Raw genomic sequence first — 7,872 nt, 5'->3', positions numbered from 1 at the left:
AGCAGGAGCAGTGGTGGGGGCAGGTGGGGTTGTGGGGTGGCCGGGGAGCGGGGGAGCATCCCCAGGAGCAGAGGGACGGCTGCTGGGAGTCGGGCTGCGGGTGAGGTGCATCGTTAGAGGGAGATGCTGAGCTTCTCTCCAGAGCTTCGGAGCTGCGCGGGGGAGAAACGGCTCCTCCAGGCTCCAGCTCCGGGCTGTGCTCACGAGCCAGTCGGTGGTGGGTTTGCTTGAAATGCAACCGGGGTGCAGGGAGAGGTGCTGGGGCTGTCCCTGACCCCCCCTGCAAAGGCAGGGGTCCCTCAGTGTCCTCCCCCGAAGCCCGGCTGCCCCTCGCTGTGCTCCTGAGGGGGTGTGTGGCTGTGGGACCCCCCTCCCGTGCCATGTCCACCCGTGCTGGGCTGTGCCCCTGCTCCCTCGGGCTCCTCATCCTCACAGGAGGAAGGAGGCACAGAAGAAAGCAGAAACCCCACCAGCCTGCCCGGACGGAGCCCAGAGCGCAGCTCTGTGTCCTCTGAGACCCTCCCAGATCCACCTGAGGTTGTCAAGACCCAGCAGGATGGGTGGAACGATGTCCATGGGGCAGGCAGGAGGATGCCATCCTGCCCCCCAGCCCCCTGCCCCAGTGGGGTCTGTGCTGGCTGTGCCTTCATCCTGGTGAGGATGGTGATGATGAGAGCAGAGAATCCTTCCAGGCTGGCTCTGGGCCACTGCTCTGGCTCTGGACCAGTGTCCGAGGGGCACCCAGGGCCAGGGTGTGCCCAGGGCAGCAGGGACCATCCAGGCCAGCCCTGAGCTCAGCTTTGCCTTCAGTGGCTCTGGGCACGCAGCAAAATCCACCTGCACGGTGGCACCGAGGAAGCACCGTCCTCCCCATGGGGTCCCGGGCGCACCTGGGCTGGCAGGTGCTGCACCAGGACCCCCGGGTGCTGGAGGGAGACGGGTGCTCGGGCTCCTCTCCGGGCCAAGAGGCAGCACGGTCACTCCTCAGCTTTTACCGAACAAGAAAAATACCTTATATTTGTGTAGCACTTATCTGCCAGTGTATTCCAGGCAATGCCCCAAAACAAACAGCGCCAGACAATGAAACACAGATGAATCGGGTGCAGATTCATGTAATATTAAAACCAGACAACAATTAAACAGAAGAAACCAGCAAGCATAAATCAATCCCATGCAGCAGGCAGGAGGCTACGGGCCACGGCACCGGGGCGAAGGGGACGGTGGTGGCAGCTATCGGAGAGCGCGCGACTTTGTTGACTCTGATTAACTTTTTCTGCCTGTGGTGATTTTTTTTTTTTTTTTTTTTTTTTTTTTTTTTTTTTTTTGCTACAAGCAGGACAATGAGCTACCAGCATCAGAAATAATGGCCAGCACCTTTTTGTCTGATAAAGAAAAAATCCAGCAATCCCTCCCCAGTGGTAGAGGGGTAAATTATAGCAAGTTTCCAACAAAAAAAAAAAAAGCCAACACATTTGCACAAAGAAAATGCTTGCCTAATTTGTCCAAGTAATTACTGAGCCTGGCTTGATGATACAGATACCTCCAGCTCTGAAACGCTGCTGATTGCATCTCTGATTCAGGAAACGATCCCTGTTCCCCCAACATAGAAATCCGTGCTCGGCTGCGAGCGCAGCCTCCGATTTCCCCGGCTGCACAGAGCTCCAGGACACGATTTGCTGAGCAGAGAGGGACGGCAGTGCCTGCCACGGGCTCTGCTGAACCGAGGCCAGTTTGAATCCGAACACCAGTCCCCGGCAGATTACACGCTTGATTTAATTAGGAGCCTGTCCTCCCGTCAGGCATCCGGGGGGGATTAAAAACCGCCTGGAATTGTCGCCTTTTTGGGGCTCTCAGGCAGCTCCTTATGAGGGTTCTTGCGCTGGAGACTTGTGCGCACCTGAATGCATCGCAGCAAGAAAAAAAAGGAGGAATCCCAGTCGCTGGTGGCACGCGCCACATGTCAGGGCCACACAAGCCCCGGGGAAGGAGAGCAGGGTGTGGATAGTGGGGGCACGGCAGCCTGGTCGGGGGGCTCAGGTGAATCAGAACGTCCCAGGGAGGTGTGAGCCGGGGGGGCGCAGCGAAACGGCTGCTCCTGGGATGCTCCAACAGCCTCATCCCAGCCCTGGCCCCTGGTCCCCATCCCAGCTGCCTGGCACCGGGGGACAGGATGGGGCTTGGGGACAGGCGGGGTCTCGCGGTGATCTCAGCAGAAGCCTTCTGCCCCGGCGCATCCGTACTGCACATCCAGGACTAATCAATCTTGATTCATTGCTAATGAACTTGAGAACAGTGTTGGGATGGATCAGGTGCCACTCAGGGTGAGATGGATAATATAATTAAGGTTTCCTCAAAGGTCCCGTCTTTCTTACCTTGTTAATTAAGCTGATGCAGGGCCCTCCATGCGGAATGCATAATGAGAGGCTGTCGGAGACGGAGCTGGCTATTAGTGGGAGGTGATGCTGGGGGAAACGCTGGCCTTAACCACAAGGCTGGGGATATTTTGGCAGCTCCCTGGGGGTTTGGTTCCTCCAGGGTGGCCAAAAGTTGATCTCTGCTGAGAAATCACCGCATCCTTTGCACCACAAATGTACTTGGACCGCGCAAGGCTGAGCTCACAAGCACGGGGATGCAGGTGGAGATGGATGGGCTCATCCCTGCCCGGGACTGAGCACCACGGCAGAGCTCACAGCTCCCTGAAGCACCAGCCACGGCGCGGGGAGCAGACAGCTGCGAGCAGCCCCGCGGCCTCGAGGATCAGCTCTCACACGGCGCTGGAGCCGGCGGCGCAAGGAGGAGGGGATGCTGCTCCGCTCCCGATCACCCAGGCCCTCTTTTGGTACTTGCACTCTGGCGGTGACTTATGACAATGAATTAATGGCCTCTTAATAAGGGTGACAGTTCCCTTAATTAGAAAGTATCAGAGCAGGGATAATTGCCTTTTTTTTTTTTCCCCCTATATTACCTCCTTCATTTTTGGGTCCTCATTCTCAGCTCCTGGATGCCCGCCGGGGTCCTGCCTGCCCAGAGCCAGAAACGCTCCCGAGCCCAGCGGGCACGGCAGGGAGCCGGGAAGGGTGGAGCAGGGTGGACACAGGTACAGCTGCAGAGCTGCTGTTTTCACCGTGGCGGTGCCACGTTTGCAGCAACGCCGGGCGCAGGCAGCACCCAGGCAGGGTCACACCGGGATCGGTGGCACATGGGACAGGCTGGTGTAGGGCCGGGGGTCTGGCAGGGCTGGAGGAAGCGGGGAGACAGCATTTTCGGGCAGGGAACCCTCAAGTGATGAGCCCAGGGAGGGCAGGCAGTGCAGGCAGCGAGCGGCAGGAGTGGGGCAGCCCCACAGGGCAGCAGCAACCACTCGAACCCCGTCCAACCCGGCCTTGAGCCCTTCCAGGGAGGGGGCAGCCACAGCTTCTCTGGGCAACCTGTGCCAGGGCCTCACCCCCCTCACAGGGAAGAATTTCTTCCTTGGATCAGATCTAAATCTTCCCTCTGTCAGTTTAAACCCATTACCCCTCGTCCTGTCACTGCACTCCCTGATCCAGAGTCCCCCCCCTTTCCTGCAGCCCCTTTCAGCCCTGGGGGGCCGCTCTAAGGTCTCCCCGGAGCCTTCTCTTCTCCAGCTGAACCCCCCAACTCTCCCAGCCTGTCCTCACAGGGGGTGCTCCAGCCCCCCGAGCATCTCCATGGCCTCCTCTCATTTGGAGCCCCCCCCATCTCATTCGGGTCGACTGGTGCTGTTTCCACACCTGGATGCACAAACAGCTTTGCTGCGAAAACAAGCCCTGCAGAAACATGTCGAAATATTCGCAGCATTTCGCTTGGGCCTTTTTTGGAAGGGAAAGTTCTGACACAACATTTCCAGGCTCTGTGTTTGCACAGGCTGTTAGCAGGGGGCTCCAGTAAAAACTTTCAAACACCCCAAACAAAATGAGCTGCTTCGCTGCCCGTCAGAAGATGCTTTTTTTTAAAAACGAAGAAGGGATTTGGGGGTTACGCAGCCACACAGCTTCATCAACAACCTGCGGTCCCCCAGTCCCACCCCGCGCCCCTGCATCTCCCGCTGCCCTCCATGGGGCCGCGGGTGTCCCAGGGACCCGACCCCCCTGGCTCGGGCTGGCTCGCTGCGAGAGATGCTCCCCACACCAACAGGACCCTGTAAATAATAAATAGCAGCCTCAGGGCTGCTAGGAGCTTCGGTTCTCTCTGCAGTCAAAAGCGTTTCCTCTGTTAACCTTCCCTCTTTGCGCTGCAGCCATTTTGCTTTCTCGCCATATCTAAAATTAAATCTGTTAAGATTTTCTCTCACTCTTCCCCCCCCCCCCCCCCATTCAAGCACAGGGAGGGGGGAAAAAAATAATACAAAAAGCCATCAGCATAATTCATGGCTCTCACAGTCATCGCAGGCTCCAGTTTCCAATCAGAGGCCCGGCTGCGGAGCCAGCGCGCGGGGAGGAGGGCTGGGGCTGGCCCGGATGCTGCTTCACAAACCAGCAGCGATTCTCTCTTTGTTCTGGGATCGCTCTGCTCCAGCCAAAAGAGCCCCCACACAGCCCGTCCTGCGGATGCAGGAGCGCCGAGCTGGTCCGAGGGGCTTTGTCCACCCTGACTCCCAGGATAATAGGGGATGGAGCAGCTGCCGCGGGGGTTTGCAGGCTCCGGACCCAGCTGCCATCCTTTATCCCAGCATAAAGCCCTGGGAGACGTGGAAGTGCTGGGTCTCCCACCCTGGGCATCACCGTCGTGCTCTTTCCCTTGCCTGTCTTTGTGCAGAGTGGGCTGAAGTCCGGGCTCCCAGTCCCTCCCAGTCGCTCCCAGTCCCGTGCACTGAGCATCCCACCACCCCCCCGCAGGAGATGCTGGTGCTGGCCCCACACAGCCCCACGCGCTCAGCATTTAGCAGGGGGTTTTGAGATGTCTCCAGAGCCAGCGGCACGTGGGAGAGGCTCTGCAAACCCAGCATCCATTTTATTCTAATAGCGTCGGCAGTTGGAGAGGTGCTGCTGCAGCCAGCTGGGTTAATACGTGTTTTAAAGTTACTCGCTCTGCAAGAGTCTGATCCACCAGCCCTGATCTGGGCAAGGGGCACGGTCCTGGATTCAGGCATGAACAACCCACAGGACAAGCAAAGTGGTCCCAACATCCCTGCGAGGATCTGCAGTCAGAAAATCAGATGATGTTCTGCTTTTCCTCTTAGAAGGTTTTTTGTTGTTTTTTTTTTTTTTTGCTCATTCCTGGTGTTTTTAATGAGCCCAGGTGTCTTCGAGCCAGCGCTGACCCTCACTGGGGGTACCCGAGACCAATGCTGGGTCATGGGTGGGGGTCACCACGCTGGCCGCATCCTGGCAGACACAGGGGAGACCCAGGGCAGCTCTGGGTAGATTTTCTTTCTCAACACCAGCACTTCAGGCCGGAGAAGCGATGTCGGGAGTGCACGTAGGATGGCAGCACCTCGCTGAGCACACGGCCCGGCCGGGGACCGCTCTGATGGCAGCAGTGGGGGCTTCAAGAGGGCCGGGGGGCGTGGGGGGCTGTGGAGCCCGGTCTGTGCCTCTCTGGGGGCACAAAGCCAGAGGGATGTGGCTCCACGGCGACACTCAGCAGTCCCCACTGAGCCGAGGAGCAAGAAGGAGGCAAGGCACATGTGTGCCTGTCCCAGGTGGTACCTCGCTGGGTCACCCCATTTCACCCTTGCCCATGGCGGGGGGGTGAGCCCAGGGTTGCCAGCCCTGCTAAAAGCTGCCTTGACTTTTCCCTGCCCTCTTGAGGAGGCAGAGGCTCCCACCCTGCCCGCACCGCTGCCTGCAGCCCCTGCCCTCTGCGGGAACGGGGCAGAGGCGATGCAAAGAGCAGCCGTGCCAAACGAAACGGTCTCTGTGGGAAGCCCGGTAAGGCAGTCTGCGCCCCCAGATCCGCCTGATCCTGGCTATATAATTGTTTTTCTCCCCCCTCTCCTCCTCCTGGGGTCTGTATCAATTTAATTTACACGCTCAATGGCTTGGACTGCTTCATCCCCAAACACCTTCTCTGGCATTTACAGCCGCAGCAGGCACCGGGCTGCCTCTCCGCTGCCTGCTCCTGCCTTGAGCAGTGGTGACACTGGGAACACTGGGAACGGTGGGAATGGTGACCCAGGGGCCAGAGCACTGGGGAATCACCTCTCGGCACACGTGGCCCTGTTCTCCCAGTGGTATCGAGCCGGTCTGAGAAGACAAGTTCTCATCCACAACCCACCTCTGTGACAAAGCCGCGATGCAGGAGGAGGTGTGATGGTTTCCTGCGAGCCCCCACCGCTCTTCCTCCTTCTCCTCCTCCTCCTCCTCCTCCTGCCCTTCCCAGCACAGCTTTTCCACACCGGTACAACTCTGCACGTGAAACGAAGCGCTCCACCGCATCTGTTCCACATTTGCTGTTCTTTTCAAGTCCATTCCTTGGCCCCCTCCCCTCCACTCAGCAGGGCCTGAAAATAGCAACTGTGGTTGCCTTTATATTTGCATTATTTCAAAGTTTCTGTACTTCAACCAGGCCGTGGCCGGCCGCTCTCCAAGCCTCGGTATAACCCCCTGGCTGGCCGGGCTCCTCGGCATCTCCCTCTCACCCTCAACCCGCTCCTCAAGATGCAAAACTGTGCTTTGCAGATGCAGAAAATGAAAGCGGTGTCACTTCTGCACACGCGTGTGCGTGAATTCACACGTGCCCGGGGTGGCCGTTTGCGACATTACCAGGACGAGCAAAGACAAAGCGGGCACCGTTTGCAGCCTTATAGCGAGGGGGAGACTCTGAAGGTGCTGAAGATGCTGCCTGGTCCCAGCGGGGATGCGAAGCTGCCTGACAGCCCTCGCAGGCAGCTGCCTTCCTGCCTGCTGCAAGTTAACAGCTCTCCCGGCAGGCAGCTCGTTGGCTGGGAAGCAAAACCGCCTCGGATATGCCTCATTTTATACAAAGAAGGTGGGCTGTGCCTGTCCCTCCCACCCCGCTGATCACCCTCCGCTCCGCCGATAATAATACCTAGCAATTACACAAAGCTTTCCCTGCTCTCCGCAGACATTAATTAAGCTCTTTCCCCACGATGGAGACAAAGAGGGGAACCGCGAGGAAACTCCCAACTTGGGTTGGGGTTGGTATTTTGGGGTTTTTTTTTTCACTTTGATTTGGCGTGGCTCGCGCCACGGGGCCTCGTGTGAGCCACGCGCCAGCGATGGTGCCAGGTGGCCCTGACAGCGACGGTTGCTCTGGATTTTGCTCTCACGTGGCAAAATTTGTCTGCTTTTCCTGAATTTCTGGGCTGCTGCGGCCACTCGGATGGTGGTGCTGGATGCCGGAGCAGCTGTGTCCTCCCGGTGAGGCCGGTAACGGAGGCCGGTAACTTCCCGGGTGGCAGCGGCTCTGCAGGGGTGACACCCCGAGCCCAGGAGCCGGGAAAACCGGATCATCCCACGAGCACCGCGCCGGCCGCACACCCAGCCTCATCCTCGGGAGCCGGGGTGGTTCGCAAGGGGACCCCGAGCCTCCTTCCAGCTGCCTGTACCCCGGGGTTAGAGGGATGGATGGGCAGGACACCCTGCCTGCGCCCTGGAGGGGAGGATGACAGGCAGGGCACCCTGCCTGCGCCCTGGAGGGAAGATGACAGGCAGGGCACCCTGCCTGCGCCTGGCAGAGCAGGATGACAGGTAGAATGTATCCTGCGTACACCCCGGAGGGCAGGAGGACGGGCAGGGCACCCCGGAGGGCAGGAGGACGGGCAGGGCACCCTGCCCGCACCCCGGACAGGCAGGGCACCCTCTCTGCCCCGTGAGGGGTCGGGGGGAGCAGCCGGGAGCGCCGCCAGCCCTGCCCGGCCCGGGGCCCGGCCCGCCCTGCCCGCACCTG

This window comes from Athene cunicularia (assembly GCF_003259725.1).
Source record: "Athene cunicularia isolate RWA chromosome 20 unlocalized genomic scaffold, athCun1 chr20_part1, whole genome shotgun sequence".
NCBI lineage: Eukaryota > Metazoa > Chordata > Aves > Strigiformes > Strigidae > Athene > Athene cunicularia.
This window is presented reverse-complemented; position numbering follows the sequence as displayed.